This window comes from Lissotriton vulgaris, chromosome 1_1 (assembly GCF_964263255.1).
Source record: "Lissotriton vulgaris chromosome 1_1, aLisVul1.2, whole genome shotgun sequence".
In the NCBI taxonomy this organism is placed as follows: Eukaryota; Metazoa; Chordata; class Amphibia; order Caudata; family Salamandridae; genus Lissotriton; species Lissotriton vulgaris.
Window position 1 is genome coordinate 423371702 of NC_141685.1, and position 21412 is coordinate 423393113.

The following is a 21412-nucleotide window of genomic DNA, read 5'->3' on the forward strand; positions in this document are numbered from 1 at the left end:
CCTTGGGGTGTGGTGGAACATTGCTCCATTCCCCATCACTACATTCCGTCTTTTAGGCTCAGTTTCTCCAGATACGATATAGGATCCTCCATGCTGTTATAAACCACTGTAACTCGCTTGCTGTCTAGTGTCACCCAACAAACGGTAAGGTCCTTCACGGTCCTCCATGTTCCCGCGATCTCGTTCGTGATCACCGGATGCATGGCGAGACGTTTCGCGACTCCCTATATTCTCATGACTTCGTTCTTGATCACCGGACGCATGGCGAGACCCTTCGCGGCTCTCCATGTTCCCGTGATTCCGTCCGTAATCACCGGAAGCATGTCGAGACGTTTCACGACTCTCCATGTTCCCGTGATTCCAATGTTGCACATTTTCATCCGGGGTATGGTGAGTGCATCTGAAAGTATTCCGGTACTCCTGCGTCCTTCGTTCTCCCTCACTAAAGGTGACGCGAGGCACTTCCCCACACCCTGTACTCCTGTCGTTGCACATTTGCCTATTGCCACTAGTAGTAGGGCAAGTATCTCCCCTGCTTCCTTGGCTCCCTCTCTCCCACTCCGGGCTGCTTTCGCCAGCTCCACAATGAGAGAGGATCTTGTTATCCTGGTCTCTCCACTCTGTTCCTGTTTCTAAACTTTTATTCCGAGTCTCTTCGGCAGTATCCCATTCTCTCAGGTATTCCCTTAATTCCTTATAGGATTTTGGTTTCGGTCCCCTCAAATCCATTGATCCTCTTTGACCCCCTTGTTCTATCCATGGACCCGTTGCGGAATCTAATGGGGTACTCCGACTCGTCGGTGCTAGTATCTGCCTCTGAGGATTTATCGCGTTGTTCCTATTCTCCATCTCTGCCCTTTCCCTGTCCCATCGTGCCTGTTCCTCCTGCTGGACCCCCTCTGGGTTGTAGATTGACACTATAGGGCCTATGGTAACAGGTACTTGTAGAGCATCTGGCATTTGATACGATCTTGCATGCTGTGTTTCTGGCACCTTCTGGACCACGAATCTTCCCACTACTCTCTGTTCGGAACTAGATTGGGTTGCTTCCTCACCTTTCTTGGTATCCCACTCTGATGTGGGGAGCGATTTATATTCCCCCCACCTAGCTCTGTCCCCTTGCTGTAGTACAGGACTCTCGGCTTCGCTGTTGTACGGAGGTGGTCTATCTGTTAATAGCCTCTCTATCAGATCCTCATCTGACTCGCTATCCTCATCTTCTTCTAGAGGTTTATTTTCTCCCGTAGTCTCTATCATAGTGAACAGTTTGTCTGCTTCTATCTTTTGCACTCTCCACTTCTTAGCTTCCTCATCCCATTTTGCATCCTGCACTGCTTTTACCGATCGTCTTACTCTTTCTTGGCGTCTCTTTAAACTTTTTTCGTGTGCTGCTCTAAACCATGCACTAAGTGCTTCGAACTGTGTTGGCCTCGGTAGAGGTCTCGTTGCAAGCATTACTGCTTTCAATTGGTTCAACACCTCTAACTTAAACATCCCGTATCTCGGAAACGTCAGTTCCTTATTCCCTTCTGTTAGCTTATTCCTTTCAGAGATCCATATTATCGAGTGTAAGCCTACATTCACTGCCATATGGTAAGCTGGTGTGCCTTCTGGTGGAGCTTCTTCTCCTGCATATAAGTTTCTTCTATCTCTCCTAAAGATTGCCCTTAAATGTTTGAAACACTTCATTTTCAGTAATCTACGATTTTCCCTATTAATTCTCTTCCTTTGTTTACGTCCCGATGACAAACCACCAATCCCTGTGCGACTCTCGCTAATCAGCCTATCCCAGCGCGGTTCTATGCTAACCGGCCAATCTCAGCGCGACTCTACGCTGACGTCACTCGTCCCCTCTGCAGCAGTTCCCCTTTCTCAGCTTGCCTCGCGGTCTTGCATACGTCTCATTCATACGCCGAAAAATGACTACTTCCGTCCAAGCGATCACTTTTCTCTGACTGTACGGCCACAGTCTAACTGTAATTGTCACCTCAACTGACGAGACGTCTTCCTCTCACTTCAGACGCTCGCCTTAACTGATAGGTTACTTACACACAGTAAACGTACGACCAGCGTCCGTTACTCATACACTCACTCAAACGCTCCCCCTATCATCGGTCTGCGGGCGATCAATGGTACCTCATGACCCCCTTTAAATGGTAGACAAATTACTCTGGGTGTTCGATACACCCGAACCACTTAAGCCCTCTCTGGACATAAGATTTTATCCGGTTGCGCGCGCTCACAACCTTCCCTCAATCACACTACAGGCATTCAACTCCGCTTGACATTACAACACAGGTACAACATAAAACACCGCAATCTGGCAACGCATGACCCTTATACTCACTCTCGACCGACTCTGCTGCTTTTCTCTCGATGCACCGTCAGCACCTTCTTCGGCAGGGATTCTTCTTCTGGTCGTCGATGACTAGGGACCTTGGGGTAATCTAGACCTGACCTAGGTTGTCTTCCTCAAGAAGAAAACCATCTTTCTCTGCTACCAACTGCGGGGAATGAGATTTTGATACCCTTTTTAATCACTTAGATATTAATCTCATTCATCAATTTGGATCGGTTGTTTTCTGTCATTGAGTAAAAGACAAAACCCCACATAGGTTAGATGAACCCCATAAACTGACGCAACTCTGAAGAACCACTTACGACTGATAAAGTTTAAAAGATTTAATATAAATTTAAGAAAAGTTGCAAATACAATCCTCTCAGGATAAAATTCAATAAGTATACAAAAACTAGAAGGAACATAAATTCCCTAAAGAACCTCAATCTACAAACGAATACAATTAAAGTCAGTTCCAGAATCAACAAATTAAAAGCATAGATATGATGTGGTTCCGTTGCGTCATCTAAAGAAAAAGAATACAAGTTAAATCTGTCCCTACTCTATACTAGGTGACATCCCTACTTCGCAAGTTCCTAGTACCCTAAAAAGGTGTCAGCAGTTTGACTCCCTAAGAAGTTCAAACTCTCTTAGCCTCTAAAGGTAACTTAAGTTTAAGAAGCAGTACCCTCTCTGCCTACCCATCCGCTCTCTAAGGGTCCTCGGCCTACTGCTCCCTTGCGCTCTGATCTCTCTCTCTCAGCGCATCTGCTCAAATCATCTGCTCTCTTGCCTGCCCTGAGCTCTTCGCCGTTCCCGCTATCTTCTCCCCGGGGTGCTGTCCCTAAAATACACAATCACAGTGTGGGTGGAACGCCCCTTCGACGCCCACCACGGACTTTCCCCCATGATGTCATTTTCTAGCTCTTTCCATGGCTTCGTCTCTTCGCGTCGTCCGTTAAGTTGACCTTTCTTCTTAGACGCCATCTTCGTCTTCTTGCTGGTGACTTCATTGACATTACATTTGACACTTTCGGAGCAAAGTCTATCACCTCATCAGAACTTTACTCTTTACGACTATATAAGTAACCTTTCTTGGCCCTGTGAATGGTCATTTCAAAACAAGACTCAAATTCCAAGCGTCTCCTCTCACGTTTAGGCAATAAACTTCGTCCGACATTGTCACCTTAAATTTAACAAGAACTAGACTCCTTGGCTCGCACGTTCACATCAAGTCTATTCACGACTCCTGTGAGCCCACTAAATTACCAACAGCGGACTACACTCCTGCGAACCCTTGGTCAGTCAGGTTAAAATCACAAATGACCTAAACTCTACAAACTTCTTCTACACAGTATAACCTTTAACACACATTTATATACAATCGTATTTAGCAAATCCTTTGCTTATAAGTAAATACATTTTACATAGAATATGAAGTCATCCTCGTTCTTTCCATCATTATGTATGCTCTCTGCACATTTCTCCATGTTACATTTCTCGCCGTTTCTCCATTTAAAGTTACACACGTACATGAATTCTATTTGCACGTTCTTCCACTCGTAAGCATTTCTACACATTTCTACATTAGCCCACTATGTATACGGGCCTTCTAAATCTTAAGCATTTCTAACGTGAATACAAATACATTTCCTATATTACTTTGGTTACGTCTGTTAACTTTATACTATAAGTGTCAACTTCACGTTACGATATGCATTTCATTCCTACGTTTATACGATATGCTTGTAAATATGACTCGGATATACGTTTTATTCAAATTGCGCTCTCTCAGTTGCGACACCCCATCAAAACCTACCATCTGCTGTAGGTGACAGTAAATGTATCAAATATGTGGTTGATGTACTAGGTGCAGGAATCATCACCCATTTTCTTGACACTGTCAGAACGTTTTTCAGTGTGTTCAGCGGGAAGCGGGCGTCCTAATGCTTCATCACATACTATACTTCACTTTGGCTCACCACAGATTGTGGATGATCACCCGCTTGTTCTAGGCTCCAAAACGTGCACTTTATTGTGATCGAGATCAGGCACCTTTTTTTACTCACAGCGGACTGTGCCTCCTTGCCCAATTGTACTGAATTCTAAACAGTAACTTTACTGGGAGAGGGATCGGGCACCTTCCTGCCTTCCCGAGCCTGTACCTGCTGCAGGCGAGAGACGCTGCTCATTGATCAGGAGCATTGCCTTTCAGCTATTTTTTTTAACCTGTGTGGAGTCTTTATGGCATGTATTTATTGTGTTACTGTTTGTGTGTGTGTGTGTGTATGTTGCACTAATACAGCTTATACCATGCATGTGCTGTACTCTCACAATCAATAGTTTGCAACAAAATGGCTCTCATGTTCATTCCATTTGTCCCAGTTCTTACCTGGACATCATATTAGTCCACCCACTCATTAAAAGAGTGACATACTTTAACACTACAACACTTAGTTATAAGCAGCGCCTGTGCTGCACTGTATCTCAGTCACCTGCACTCATATCCACATGGTCTTCCACCATTTCTGGGTGCAGTCTCCGGTTTAGTAATGCTCAGTTAAAATACGTCAATGCAAGCACAGGGTCAATGACAATGGTTGATTTATTGATTTATTTATTTGTTGATTAATTAAAACCATTACAACAAAGAGCAGAAATAAATTCAAACACAACACATTACCTAATTAAATATTCCAGGATACAATGCATAAGGTTGACCACAATTAATTAACTTTTTCCAGTTCAGGGTAATTTAAAATTATTATTTCATTTTTAAAACAATCTATATGGCTTGGCATTTTTCAGGAATAAAGTGCATGTATGTCATTCGATAAAAAAACATAAAAAATAGAACATTATATTAAAAGTAGTACTCTAAAAACAAACAATTAGTACATTGAAAAGAGCCATAGAAGTAATTCATCATCACCTTAAAAACAGGAGCCTCCTCATTTCACACCCATTACAAATTTAACATATACTTTGGGAGTCAACCTTACATAATGACAATGGCTCTCTTGGCACTAGGTTGTGTTGTTTAGGTACAGAGTATGAGTCATGTATGTACATGTATTTCCTGCATGGTACAAATTATCAGAGTCTTTGACAAGAAGCCAATGTTTAACCAGTTGTGGTATCTCTGCCATGCTGCTCTTGAGTAAGATAATTAAATCACCATCGTGCGGCAACAGCACAAACATGTGCCTGGGCAGGAATACAGCTTCCATTGATGCAGCAGGTGCAGTGGCAATGGGGCACGAGGGGCTGAGGGTCCCCTTGAGACCTTATTATTGTTTTATTTGACAGTTCAAACAGGAAAGAATTTCCTTCCATTCGCTAGGGCCCATGACACAGCTATGCCTTTGTGCCTGGGCATTCATTAATGTTTATGGTCTACCTTGACAGTGCAGCTTTCTCCAGTCAATTATGTGAGCATCACTAGAGAGGGACTTAGGCTCCACCCACATGTTGAGAGCCAGGAGGACATGCTTTGATTGGGCAGAAGTTGTGTGCTTCCACAAAAAAAGTGCTCAACCCCCTGCAAATGTGCTCATTTTTCTTATTTATCCAACTGTCTGAACTAGAACTCTCAGTGGCACATGCATGACATTGCAATGCTATTAAAGTGTCTAGATACCTAGATAGTGTATTGCGTTATTTTTTCTCCAGCACAGATGGGAGGAGGGAAGTCATTAACCTAAATGGATTTTTAGGTCTGGCTTGACAGCGTAACTCTCACCTGATTTTAACCTACACCAATATTATTCTACAGTTCTTTGTTTCCATACAAATACATATTCATTTCGATGCTACTTCTAATGATTCATATTACCATGCATTACATTAAAGCCTATTGGCATTGCCAATGCTTGTTGCATTTGTGGTTCAAAAAATTCTGCACATATTACTATGTGGGAAAATGTTAAACACTGCCAATAGTGTTTTTTTTCTATATGGCTAACACCAAACCTCTAATAGGAGATAATGTACTTTGTTAAAGATAGCCGCAACATTTTGACTTATAGGTTCGGCTTCCAGAGGAATATTACAAATAGACATGACATGCAGATCTAACAAAAGATTGCTTAGTTCGACATTGGTCCCAAATAAAATGTAGTGTTGCTCAACTAAATGTCACATTTTAAACCTTTAGTTTATTTTAATGTTAATGGTAATTGTGGTAAGTGTTTCAAAGTGATTATTCTACACATTGTATAGAATCGGCATGCATATAGGAATCCAGTCCAAATTTCAAAACACATGAATGTACAAATTTACAGTAAGACTAAGAGGTAAGCGGAATATTTTTCCTGATAGATTGGGAAAGTTATGTGAAAATACTCGAAATGATGCATATAGCAGGAAACGTGGTTTGCCCGGTATCTGGCGAGACCTTTGTACAGGAGGGCAAACCTTATGTACAAGTCACACAAAATACTGTCAGGAGACTAGCTCGATCAGAAAATGTCTCTCTATCGAACCAGTCGCTAATAAGCAAATTGTTCAAAATGGCATTTTTGCCTATTTAGGGGAACAAAAACAGATTGCCAATTTCATTCAAATTTTGCAACATCATTAAAATGCCGACCTTGTCTTAGGAGTACTGGCACTACGCACATAGAGCCTCATTTATGAGGCCGTGCGTCACTTTTACGACGCTGGTGCGTCACTTTTTGTGACGCATCAGTGGCGTAAAAAATGCACTTTGTTTCGCCATATTTACAAAGTGACGCATCTAGGTAGATGCGTCACTTTGTAAACCCCTGCGCCACATTATACCTGCGCCAGGGGGGCGTATTGACGCAAGGAAGGGTTGTAGAAGTGACGCAGTGAAATCTATGAGATTTCACTGCGCCACTTTTAGGACGCCATTGCGTCAAAATCTTGTGCCTGCCTCACAGCAGGCGTAAGACTGATGCAGGCCCTTTTCACATGGGGCTTGCCCCATGTGAAAGGACGCATTGCTGGAGTTGCGTCACTTTTGTGACACACTCCAGCAATGCGTCACTTTTGCGCTTAAAGATACATCAGAAATACTGACGTATCTGTAACTCCTTGCGACATGATGCGTCATACATTAAATATGACGCATCAGGAATGTCGCAAGGAGTGCGCACTGAGAAGTGACGCATCGCTGCTTTCACGCAGCGATGCGTCATTTCTCATAAACGAGGCCCATAGTACCCAGGCGATCTTCTTTTTTGTGTCGGAAGCCGATGGTGAATATTGATAAAGGAGCACACAGGGGACCATACTTGGGATTCCAGTGTCTGATATCATTGGAAGTGAAAATAGGGTTTGAGAGTCGTAAAGGTGAGCGGTGCGAAATGAAAGCATAAATTATCTCCATAATCTCCACCAGAAACGTTGCTTAGTAGAAACCAGCACCATTACAATTCCATGTGTTAATACATTAATCACTGAATAAAAAATCATGTGATACATGTAATCTAGAAATCCACATTTTATATTATTGGAATTTGCAAAATGTACTTACATTTTCATGAGTCACTGTTGACATTTTACCGGATTTGGCAATAGGTGATCTTTCTTGTGCAAGCATGTGGAGTTCATTTGATGAAAATCTGAAAAATAATTAGATTTGTGTAAGGTCATCCGTGGGATGGAGGCAAGAAAGAGAGAAGCCTGTTTAATTTGAAATCTAGACGTACGTGTAATTCACTGCTATGTTTAGGTTCTGCAGAATTGTGTGTCAGATTAACAAATCGCCTCTGTATGAAAATCTTGAACATTGTTTCTTCTCAATCTGATGTTTAGATGGCCGAGCAGCACTACACAAGCCTTTAGCTGCACGCGCAGGGCCAACGATAGCCTGCCCCGGGCACAAATACAGCATCATAATGATTTAATTTCAATTCTGCAAAGGCGCAGTTCACTTTCAGGGTGCCATCTGTTCACTCGGCTCATTGTGGCACAGCACACATGGCGCCGCTTTCCGTCCCAGATAGGTCAGAATCTGGAACTGCAGTGGCTAACCGAGTTCCTGCTCATGATGGATTGCTTACGGTTGTTTTGCAAATTTATAGAAATCTTGGAAAAATATTAGAATAGCACTGCCATTTGATACGGAAATTGAGCTGAATTGACTAACATATTTGTAAAAGTGAGGGGAAAATGTATCGCTCACTAATCGTTATTTTCACCCAGAGAACTCTGGAGCATATTATCAAAGGGGTTTATCTCCGCTTTTTTGGCTTTAAAAGCCTAGAAAGCGGAGATAAAATTATCTCCCTATTACCTAGCTGTCGCTAACACCAGTTAGCGACAGCTAGTAGGAGATAGCGACCATCTTGGGCCCCACTTTTCATGTCAGTGATATTTATCGCTAATGACATGCAAAGTGGGCGTGCCAAGATGTTAGCGACTGGAAACAGTGGCTAACATCGCTATCTCCTATTACCAACTTTTGGAGATATTCGCGCTAAGCGCGAATATCTCCAAAAGCTAACACCTGCCCTGAGCAGTTCTTAGCCATGTTATCCAATTGGAGGTGGATAACATGGCTAAGAGCATTAGCTCGCAAATGCATGAATATCGCGGACTTTTCAGAGATATTCATGCATTGTGGCCGATTTTTATCGCATTTGCGATAAACCTTGGTAATACCAAGGTTTATCTGCGATAAAAATTGACGCAGCTCAGCGATAATTTTTTCACGCTAACCCAGCAATAGCGATAATTATCGCTATTGCTTGGTAATATGCCCCTCTGAGAATTGTATGTCTGCATTATGACGGGATAAGCGGAGAATATCTAAATTAATATTTTTGCTAGTGATGCGATGTGGAGGTGTGGTGAACATGAACAAAGATGTATAGTAAATGTCAGAGGCAACAGAGTTCAACTGGCAGGCTGTGATGATACACAGAAGCTTTACACCTGATGTGAAGCTCACACATTACGCAAAGAGGAATATACAGAAGCAAGCACATTTCAAAATGGACAAACTATTACCCTTCCTTGCTTGCCTTGAGCATCAAGGTAATCCTTCGAGCAATATCTTCCGTGTAACACACAACTCTACACAAATATATGTAAATAAAGCTATAAGACAAATAGCAAAATGCAGAAAGCTGAATGCAAAGCCCAACAGTAAAGTCAAAAATACAAATTTTAAACTGAAATTCAAAATTTATTTTTTATTATTATTATTTTGTGTTTTATAGAGCGCAAACTTGACCCGTTAGGGTATCAGAGCAAGGCTTTGCACTGAAAAATAATGGCAAATGGGGAGAGACATTTAGAAAAGGTCAGGTGTCCTCGGAAGGTCAGACCGTGATAAACACATGTGAATTGAATACGCCTTGACCGCAGGTGGTCTTAATGCAGTTTGTCATTAGGTCAGTTCAAGATTAAGGTACTCATTTACAAGAGGTCGGCGCCGTCGGGAGCCTCACTTTTTATGACGCTCTGGTGGTGGCACAGACCTCTCAATCATATCTAGGTTTTATGGGTTTGCATGCCCTCATAGATATGCAGTAAGATAAGGCCGCATTAAACACCGCGTTGCCTTACTCTACATCAAGGAGGTGTTCCATGGGCATTACAGGGATTTTTTGCAAGCAACACCCATGGGTTTTGATACATTCCCAGATTTACAAAGATCTGTAAACCTGGGAATGCATCAAAAGTGTGTGCCTCCCCGGGGGAGGGATATCGAGGATTAATAACTTTATTTCTCCTCGTTTTCACGTCTTTCTTTGTGTGCTGCATTCTGCAGCACACATTGAAAGAGCAAAATGCTGCCATTTATTGCTTTTGTGGAGGAAGGTGTCTCTTCCTGAACAAAAAAAATAATGTCACCAACGCAGACATCCTTGCACCATGGTGCAAGGGTGCCAGCGTTGGCGCTAAGTACCAGTTCGGACATGAATGGCTGTATTTCAATAATAGCCAGAAACCGGTCCTTGGATGCTTGATTCCGGTCTGGGAAAGACATGGCTTGGTAGTTCGGACTGGACTGTTCCCATGAGGCACAGGGTCAGAGCTGATTTGCATATAGCCAGTGTCTAACCCAGGGTGGTGTGGAGTGCAAAAAAACAATGGATTTAGGCCCAGATCCTTGTACTGGGGTGAATGTATGACATTGTTCTACATTCTGTCCATCAACTGTGTTTTTTGCGTATTTCAATAATACAGCACATTCCTTTGCTTTCCTTTAGAAGCCTTGCAGTGCTGTACTGCACCAAAAAGTTGTAAATAAGACCCTTAGTCCATAACACATGGACTTATTCTTAAAGAAAAAAAGACAGTGAAGACCCTCACATGCAGGTAATACCCAAGTGGAATTGCAAGTCGGTCAGATTAGGACAGTGCAATTTGTTGCAGACCCCATGATGCTGGAAAAGTTACCAAGGGAAAAGGACCTACATAATGTAATTATTGCGAGAAAATAATAGCATACCGCATACCACCATAACATATTTTCGAGAATATAATAGTCTACACCATACCACCTCTGGACGCTTGACTGGTGGCCGGAAGAATTGGGAACTATCACGGAACCCACTAATAAAGTGAAGAATCTGGAGGGTCATTGTGGATAATGGCCTCACTTTCGGGGACCAGATATGTGGGGTTGTCTCTACATGTTTCTTTCTCCTCCGAATTCTGAGGAAAATAAAGTTCCTTCTTCCGGAAGGCAGCCTTAGGACAGCGGTCACAGCTCTCATTATGTCACGGTTGGATTACTGTAATAGTCTCTACTTGAACATCCAAAAGAGACATATGAACAGACTCCAAATTGTGCAAAATGTAGCAGCCAAGTTGGTGACGGGTCCACCTAGGTTTGTCTCGGTCAAGAATGAACTAAGACATCTTCACTGGCTCCCAGTCAAACATCGGGTGCAATTTAAAGCCCTTTGTATGGTCAACAAGGCCCTAAAGGGAGCAGGCCCCGACTACTTGAAACAACAGTTTCAATGCCCTGTTCCCAGAAGAACCTTGCACTCTATGGCAGCAAAACAAGTTTAAACCTTCATTACATGTGTTGCAAAAGCTTGGAACAATCAACCATTCCACTTTAGAAATGCAACAGAGCTCCTCTCCTTCAGGAAAGGGTTGAAAACTTGGTTATTTACGCTATAATCATTCACTCAACGGTAATCATTTAGGCAGTGCTCAGCTCCATGACACCTTACGGTAACAGTCGAGCTTTAGAAATCATATTAAGATAACATGACATATGTTTCATAAAAAAGCTTGAATAAATATTTTTTGTGGGGGCTGGACATTTCATCCACATGCTAAGTTTTGCATTTATTGGACTTTGTAAAGTTGAAATGGCTGCCACATTTGGAAAACTGTTAGTAAAGTTAGAACTTCAAATGCCCCACAACCAAGTGCAGAGAAGGAGAGCATAAGTGAGGGTTAATGGGTCAATAAAGTCAACTGACGTACATTCTGTAGTGGGTAAGTCCCACAGGTACAGGTGTAGATAAGTAGACACCGTAGACCAATTCAGGTACTTGTAGTTGATGTTTATTAGCATAAGTAATGGTCAGGATAACAGCCCCATCAGGAGCAGCTCACTGGCCGCTCAGCCCATCCTTAACTGACACTCTGATGCATCCAACATTCCACACAGACTTGGATTCCAATAAGAATGCACACACACAGGGCTGAGCAGCTGGATGCAAGTACATACACATTACATGAGAATACTACACATTCTCAGCCAGCTCAGATGTAGAAGTTGGTCTGACTAGCTTTGCAGAAAAGTCTCAGTTGTGTCTCTCTTTTTCAGATACTGAAAAGTTTAGAGTGGCAAAGGTTGGTGCAGCATACTCATAAGTTTGGTCCTCAAATAAAAGCATAGATCTGCTTCACCCCAGTGCTTACTCCACATATGTGAAGGGTTTGTCTAGCAAAAAGTTAAATGTACAATTCAAAAATGGTTCTTCCCAGCAATTTTTTATATGGATTCTTTCAAGATCGGTTTCAGAGACTCAAGTCCTCTTGAAATCATGTCCAGAGCGATTACACATGCATCAAGTATTACCGCTCTTTCCAGTGGCAAACAATTTAATTGAGAACTCTCAAATTTGTAGTGCAGCCGTTTCTCATGCACGCCCTACGCAGCCTTCAGTAAACCAGACTCTGTAGATGCAAATTTCACAAAAGATGTCTGTCCCCATCGAATCACAGAACACATGTGCCTCTGGGCTTCTATTTTCCAGCATGCATGCACAAGGGTAGCCATGTTGAAATTATTTTTGGCGTACTTTGTTGAAAAGCATTCAAAGATTGATGCTCTGGAGATGTAAAATTGGTTTTACAACAGATTTAAAGATGGGTTCCAGGAGCATAACCTACACTAAATGCTGAGCACTGTAAACAACAGTGAGAGTTCAGTAGCTCTGTAATGCCTTTGTAAAATAAACAAGTGGAAACAAAAGGGGGAAACAATTAGAAAAAAAAAGACTATGTTTACCCATCAGTTTCTGACAATGAATGGAGCTACTTTTTTGGTAGATGTACACATTGGACACTGGCAAAATGCTATCTCTCAATCAATCAATCAATCAATCAATCATCGTATTTATATAGCGCACTACTTACCTAGAGGGTCTCAAGGTGCTGGGGGGGGGATCTGCTACTGCTCGAACAACCAGGTCTTGAGTTGCTTCCTGAAGGGGAGGTGGTCCTGGGTCAGGCGGAGGTGGGTGGGGAGGGAGTACCATGTCTTGGCGGCGAGGTAGGAGAAGGACCGTCCCCCTGTGGTGGCTCTACGGATGCGGGGGACGGCGGCGAGGGCGTGGCTGGTCGAACGAAGCTGGCGTTTGGGAGCGTAGAAGTTGAGGCGGCTGTTGAGGTATCCTGGGCCTTGGCTGTGTAGGGCTTTGTGTGCGTGGGTGAGGAGACGGAAGGTGATTCTCTTGTTGACCGGGAGCCAATGCAGATCTCTCAGGTGTCCGGAGATGTGGCTGCGACGGGGGATGTCCAGGATGAGTCGTGCTGAGGCGTTCTGGATCCGCTGGAGTCTCTTCTGGAGTTTGGCGGTGGTTCCGGCGTAGAGGGTGTTGCCGTAGTCCAGACGGCTGGTGACGAGGGCCTGGGTGACCGTCTTCCTGGTCTCGGTGGGGATCCACCGGAAGACCTTACGTAGCATGCGCAGGATGTTGAAGCACGACGAGGAGACGGCGTTGACTTGTCTGGTCATGGAGAGGGAGGAGTCCAGGATGAAGCCCAGGTTGCGTGCGTGGTCTGTTGGTTTGGGTGCGCTGCCTAGGGCGGGGGGCCACCAGGAGTCATCCCAAGCGGCGGGTGAGGATCCCAGGATGAGGACTTCCGTCTTGTCTGAGTTCAGTTTCAGGCGGCTATTCTTCATCCATTCGGCTACCTCTTTCATCCCTTCGTGAAGGTTGGCTCTGGCGGTGGCGGGGTCGTTGGTAAGGGAGAGGATCAGCTGGGTGTCGTCGGCGTAGGAGATGATGTTGAGGTTGTGCTGGCGTGTGATGTCTGCGAGGGGGCTCATGTAGATGTTGAAGAGGGTTGGACTGAGCGAGGAGCCTTGAGGGATGCCGCAGATGACTTCGGTGGCTTCAGATCTGAAAGGGGGGAGGCGGACTCTCTGTGTCCTTCCGGTGAGGAAGGAGATGATCCACTCCAGTGCCTTCTTCTGGACTCCGACGTTGCTGAGGCGTTGTACTAGGGTACGATGGCAGACAGTGTCGAAGGCCGCGGAGAGGTCGAGGAGGATGAGGGCCGCTGTTTCTCCGTTGTCGAGCAGCGCTCGGATGTCATCGGTGACTGCGATCAGGGAGGTCTCGGTGCTGTGGTTGGCCCGGAAGCCAGACTGCGAGGGGTCGAGGGATCCGTTCGTCTCGAGGAAGGCGGCCAACTGCTTGTTCACGGTCTTCTCGATGACTTTTGCAGGAAACGGGAGCAGCGAGATGGGGCGGTAGTTCTTGAGGTCGGTGGGGTCAGCCGATGGCTTCTTGAGTAGAGCGCTGAGTTTGGCGTGCTTCCAGCTCTCCGGGAAGGTAGCGTTGTCGAAGGAGGTGTTGATGATGTCCCGCAGGTGGGGTGCGATGATAGCGTCGGCCTTGTTGAAGACATGGTGAGGGCAGGGGTCGGTCGGAGATCCGGAGTGGATGGAGTTCATCGTGCGGACGGTGTCTTCGGTGCTGATCGGAGTCCAGGCGCGGAGGGTGGTGGTGGGGGGCGGTGGTTCGGTCGTGGTGTTCGTCGGTTGAGTGCTGAAGCTGTTGTGTATGTCCGCGATCTTGTTGTGGAAGTAGGAGGCGAGGGAGTTGCAGAGGTCTTGCGAAGGGGTGATGTCGTTGTTTCCGGCGTTGGGGTTGGAGAGCTCTTTGACGATGTTGAAGAGTTCTTTGCTGTTGTGTGCGTTGTTGTCCAGTCGTTCCCTGAATGCAGTTTTCTTGGTGGCGCGGATGAGTTGGTGGTGTTTTCGGGTGGCGAGCTTGAGGGCAGTCATGTTGTCCGGTCTTGGGTCTCTGCGCCAGGTTCTCTCGAGGGCTCGGCAGTTCTTCTTGGAGCTCTTGAGTTCGTCGGTGAACCATGGGGCTTTCTTGCTGCCGGGTCTGCTGGGCAGGGTCCTCAGGGGGGCGAGCTCGTCTGCGCAGTCGCTGATCCACTTCGTGAGGTTGGTGACCGCCTGGCTAGGGTTCGTTGTGCTGGTGGGAGGGTTCATGCTCAGGGAGGACGCGAGCTGGTCGGCTGTGATCTTGTTCCAGTTCCTGCGTGCAGCCTGTTGCTGGTGGATCGTGGTCCTTGCGAAGCTGAAGTGGACGCAGCTGTGGTCCGTCCAGTGGAGTCCGGTGGCGTGGCTGAAGGCGATGTCCTTGCTGGATGAGAAGACGGGGTCGAGTGTGTGTCCGGCGTAGTGGGTGGGGGTGGTCACCAGTTGCTTGAGTCCCAGGTTGACGAGGTTGTCCAGCAGGGTGGTGGTGTTGCGGTCGTTGTTGTTCTCCAGGTGGAAGTTGAGGTCCCCTAGGAGGATGTAGTCAGCGGAGCAGAGGGCGTGTGGGCTGATGAAGTCGGCGATGTCTTCGCTGAATTGTGTGCGTTGTCCAGGGGGTCTGTAGATGAGGGTGCCTCTGAGGGTGGTCTTGGGGTTGATGTGGACTTGGAAGTGCTGGTGCCGGCGGTTGCGAGGGTGTTATCGGTGTTGGTCGTGATGCGGATGGTGTTCCTGTGGACGATGGCGATGCCTCCTCCGGTGTGGTTGATGCGGTCCCTTCGGATGATCTTGTAGCCGCCTGGGATGGCGATGGCGAAGTCAGGCGCAGAGGAGGCGTTCATCCAGGTTTCCGTGAAGAAGGCGACGTCTGGGGCTGTGGTGTCGAGCAGGTTCCAGATCTCGATGGCGTGCCTGTGCACGGAGCGGGTGTTGAGCAGGATGCATCTCAGGTGGCTGCTGCTGTTGCTCGTTGAGGTCTTGGGCACTGCTGGAGTGGTGCAGGTCCGGATGCAGGTGAACTTGCAGGAGTTGCAGCAGAAGGGTCCGTGGGTGCGTCTCGGGCTGGCTCGGTAGCAGCCCGGGACTCGGCCGGCGTTGAGTGCATTGAGGGTGGCGGCGTCGTACGTCCGGCGGGTGGGCTGGGGTCTGCGGGGGCCAGGGGTCCTGGCACTGGGCATGGTCCAGGCGCGGACGGGCGCAGACGGGCTTACCTTTGGCGCACCTTCGGCGCTCAGTCGGCGCTCCCGCTGCGTGCGGTCGCTCTGGGGGCGTCATAAATCAGTCGCCGGGAGGGCGGATCAGCTGGGAGGCGGGAGCGGGGCGGCCAATGGGCTGGAGGTGGGCGGGGACGCAGGGAGGCAGCGGCGGGAATCGGCGATGACGACGGGCGGCTCAGCGGCGGCTGGGTCACTCAGGCAGGCAGGCAGGCAGACAGGAAGGAAGGCGCTTGGCAGCAGGAGGGGTGACCCGGCCTCGTAGAAGGCACAGTGGTCACAGTGGTCCAGATATGGTTCACACTGAGTGGAGACCATACCTGGAATGGCTGACCCATTGTCCTATGCTGTGATGGGCAGAAGCAATATGTGAATGATAACATAACAGACCAATGGATGAAGAGGGCTAACTGAAATGCTCCTGTTTACTTATGTACATGCACATATTATTAAGAAGTTTTCGGTAAGCATTATTTACTATTATTATTAGCATTGTTGTTGTTATTTCCATTTGCTGTGCATAACTGTAACCAGGAACGCCTCCTGAAAGTGGCTGAGTGAAATCTATGAGATTTCACTCAGTCACTTTCAGGGCAATGCTGCGGCAAAACCCTACGCCTGCTTGAAGCAGGCGTAGGTCTTGACGCAGCATTGTGCAGATGGTGTACCCCGGAGCCTTGCTGGAGCTGCGTCGCGCTAGCGACGCAACTCCAGCAATGCACCACATTTCCGGCACAGAGGCGTCACGCATCTGTGCCGTTTTTGCATCATGGAGCGCCGCATTATAAATGCGGCGCACCATGGGTGGTGGAGCTGTGGCGCACTGTGGCGCACGTTTACTGGCGCATCCCTGGGGATGCGCCAGTTAACATAAATCTGCCCCTATGTGTTCTGAAGCAATGGAAGTCACAGATGAAATGAAAAATAAATAAAGGTGATTTCCACATCTTGAAAATGTGAGATATCAGACTATTTCCACAACAAAAGCATAATATAAAAGATTATTTCAGCAAGACTAGAAGTGACTTGGAGGAGCTCAAAAAATGTTTCTAAGAGGTAAAACTCCACTTTGTGTGATGAAGAAGATGCTTAGTGGCGCTGGGACTTCGTGTAGCATGAAATATTTAGAGTAATTGTATGTTATATTTAGCTTTGTTTCACACATTGTTAAGTAGTGATTTCAAGTGCAAATATGGTGATCAGAGCCTGATTTCTAAGCACACTTTGTTTTTCAATAATTCTTATTTTTAAACATTTGTCATACTGCGAAAAATCAACCTCAGCTGTCCAAGTATTCACTGAACAAATGTCTGAAAAGCAATAATGTTTTTATAGTGAAAATGTTAAAGCCTAAATTAAAAAATAGCAGCAGGACCAGACCTGTGTTTCCCATGATCAGTGGCATTAGAATTCGATGAAAGATATTTTGGATATGGCCACTGAACCTATATCATGAGGTCTGCAGTCTATGTTTTTGAGACTATCTTCATTTTAACCAGAGCCCATTAGTCTAAGTTATCCAGTGTCACTTAATCTGTGAAAACACATCACTGCTTTCCCCTCTATCTTTGTAATATATTTTCAATGAACATAACCTCTCTGTCGACATCTAGAGTGATTTGCGGGCGATGATTCAAATCCCGGCAGGTCAGTCATTCGTTCTTTCGGAAATAAACATAATGAGCATCAATAGATTGTATAACAATAAAGGTAAAACTAAGGGGGCTATTCACAAAAGCATTTTGGAGAATGTAAACTGGCTCTCCTCCAGTACTTTTTATGCACTAATACATGCCCTTGTGTGTTCTCCCAAAAGCATCTAATACAGTTAGGGGCATATTCACAAGGAGCTATCGCCGAATTGACGGCAATTGTTGCATGAGGCTTTTTTACATTGTGCGCTAGGTTCTCTGATTGCTTAATTTGTAAGGTATCTGAACTACTTTGGCAATATTTCCCTGCTGTTGCTCGGACCCTCAATCCTCCTGCCCCTCCGTTTTTTGACTTGCTATCCCGCCCTCCATTTCCCTGTTGTTCATTCCCCTGGCCCACCTACCCTCCTCGCTACCGCCTCCCAGCTGCCCCTCCCACCCACAAACAGAGAGATCACCTCCTCCTCTCTGCAGCTGTGACCGTCCGGATCTGATCCGAAGCGGCCGCTCCCCCCACGCTCCCTCACTGGCCATTGACTCGACCACACTGGTGTCTGGTATCGTGTGCATTTCAGCTTATTTAGCGCTCTTCACCAGATTACAGCGCCGAGCATCGCGCTGCAGTCACCCTTAATAGCGCGACTTTGCTGTCTGCAATTGTAGCCTGTTGCTGTCTGTAATTGTTGCATGAGGCTTTTTTACATTGTGCGCTGGGTTCTCTGATTGATTAATTTGTAAGTTATCTGAACTACTTTGGTAATATTTCCCTGCTGTTGCTCGGACCCTCAATCCTCCTGCCCCCCCTTTTTTTGACTTGCTATCCTGCCCTCCATTTCCCTGTTGTTCATTCCCCTGGCCCACCTACCCTCCTCGCTACCGCCTCCCAGCTGCCCCTCCCACGCTCCGCCCCCCTCTCTCCATTTATGACCAATGACCCAACGTGCAGCGTCCACGCGCTGCGGCCGCGCCGAAGGTGCGCCAAAGGTAAGCCCGTCTACGCCCGTCCGCGCCTGGACCGCGCCCAGCGCCAGACCCCCTGGCCCCCATCCCAACCACCCCACCCGCATTACATACGCCGCCTCCACCCTCCTAGCCCTTAACCCCGGCTGACTCTCCGACTGCGCTCAAGCCGCTCCCGGACACACCCATGGACCCTTCACGTGCAACTCCTGCAAGTTTGACGGCACCAAGACCAACTCCACATCCACTAACACCAAACAGAGACCTGACACCAACCACCTAAAATGCATCCTGCTCAACACCCGCTCGGTCCACAAACACGCCATCGGCCTCTGGAATTTACTAGACACCATCTCCCCGGACGTCGCCTTCCTAACTGAAACATGGATGAACACCTCCTCAGCCCCAGACATCACCATTGCCATCCCGGAAGGCGACAAGATCATCCGAAAAGACCGCAACAAGCAAACAGGAGGAGGCATCGCTATTGTCAACAAGAATTCCATCCGCATCTCAACCAGCTCAGACGTCAACCTCGCCAGCGCCGAGCACCTTCACTTCCAGATCCACACCGACCCCAAGACCACACTCAGAGGCACCCTCCTCTACAGGCCACCAGGACCCCGAGCACAATTCAGTGAAGACATCAGTGACTTTATCACCCCACACGCCCTCCCCTCCAAGGACTACATTCTACTGGGAGACCTCAATTTTCATCTGGAAAAAAGTAACGACAGCAACACCACCGCCCTTCTGGACAATCTCGCCAACCTTGGACTCAAACAACTTGTTAATACCCCCATTCACCTCGCAGGTCACACACTCGACCCTATCTTCACCTCCAGCAAACATATCTCCTTCAGTCACACCACAGCTCTCCATTGGACGGACCACAGCTGCGTTCACTTTATCTACAAAAAGACCACAACCCACAACCATCCTCAACCTACTCTGCGAAGAAACTGGAACAAAATCACCATCGACCAGATCTCCTCATCGCTTCTTCAAAACACCCCTGCCCACTCATCGAACGCCAACCAAGCAGCCATTAACCTCACTCAATGGCTAACCAACAGCGCCGACAACCTAGCACCCCTGAAAAAACGTCAAATCAAACTAGGCAGCAAAAACGCCCCCTGGTTCAACGATAATCTTAAGAAATCCAAGAAACTCTGTCGCTCCCTTGAGAAGGCCTGGAAAAAAGACCCAAACACCAGCACCAGAGACGCCTTCAAAAATGCCACCCGCATACACCACCAACTGATCCGAACTGCCAAGAAAGCCGCTTTCAAAGACCGACTTGACAACAACGCCCACAACAGCAAGGAATTATTCAACATCGTCAAAGAATTCACCAACCCCACTGCCAACTCCAACGACATCACTCCCTCTCAAGACCTCTGCGACTCCCTAGCTTCGTTCTTCCACGACAAAATCACAGACATCCACAACAGCTTCGACAACCAACCCGGAGACCAACCCACCCAACCTTCTGCCACACCTTCAAACCCCTTGAACATCCTTAATGACTGGAACCCAATCTCCACGGATGATACCATCCGCCTGATGAACTCCATCCACTCAGGATCCCCCACAGACCCATGCCCTCACCACATCTTCAACAAAGCAGATTCCATCATCGCACCCCACCTCCGAGATGTCATCAACTGCTCCCTCACCTCCGCCACCTTCCCAGATAGCTGGAAACACGCCGAACTCAGCGCCCTTCTGAAAAAACCCACAGCTGACCCCACCGAACTCAAAAACTACCGCCCCATATCACTCCTTCCATTCCCGGCCAAAGTCATAGAGAAAGCTGTCAACAACCAACTCGCCGCCTTCCTCGAAACCAACAAATCCCTCGACTCCTCACAGTCCGGCTTCCGAGCCAAACACAGCACTGAGACCACACTCATCGCAGCAACAGATGACATTCGAACTCTACTGGACAATGGTGACACCGTCGCCCTCATCCTCCTCGACCTCGCCGCAGCCTTCGACACAGTCTGTCATAGCACCCTGTTACAACGCCTCAGAAACATCGGAATTCAAGGAAAAGCACTGGATTGGATCACCTCGTTCCTTGCCGGAAGAACTCAGAGAGTCCGCCTCCCACCATTCAAATCAGAAGCCACTGAAGTCATTTGCGGCGTGCCACAAGGATCTTCACTCAGCCCCACCCTCTTCAACGTATACATGAGCCCCCTCGCGGCCATCGCACGTCAACACTACCTCAACATCATCTCCTACGCTGATGACACTCAACTGATCCTCTCACTCACCAAAGACCCTAACACCGCCAAAACCAACCTACATAAAGGAATGAGAGAAGTAGCCGAGTGGATGAAGCACAGCCGCCTGAAACTGAATTCCGACAAAACAGAAGTCCTTATCTTAGGTACCTCCCCATCCGCCTGGGACGACTCGTGGTGGCAAGAATCCCTTGGAAAAGCACCCATCCCAACAGACCACGCACGAAACCTGGGCGTCATTCTGGATTCCTCACTCTCGATGACCAGACAAGTCAACGCAGTTTCATCATCTTGCTTCAATATTCTTCGCATGCTCAAAAAAACATTTCGCTGGATCCCCACTGAAACTAGAAAAACGGTCACCCACGCACTGGTTACAAGCCGCCTGGACTACGGAAACACCCTATACGCCGGTACCACCGCAAAACTTCAGAAAAAACTCCAACGCATCCAGAACGCATCAGCCAGACTCATTCTAGACATTCCGCGTAAAGATCACATTTCTGGTCACCTGAAAAACCTCCACTGGCTCCCCATCAATAAGAGGA

General features: G+C 47.0%; 1 long non-coding RNA gene across 1 annotated transcript in view; it reads right to left on the reverse strand.

Annotated features, from left to right (window-relative positions):
- LOC147747295 (uncharacterized) overlaps positions 1-21412 on the reverse strand; it is a 1579242-nt gene that overhangs the window by 770387 nt on the left and 787443 nt on the right. Inside the window, exon 3 of the long non-coding RNA XR_015307534.1 lies at positions 7839-7926. This is a non-coding gene — a long non-coding RNA (uncharacterized LOC147747295). The remainder of the gene's footprint in view (positions 1-7838; positions 7927-21412) is intronic.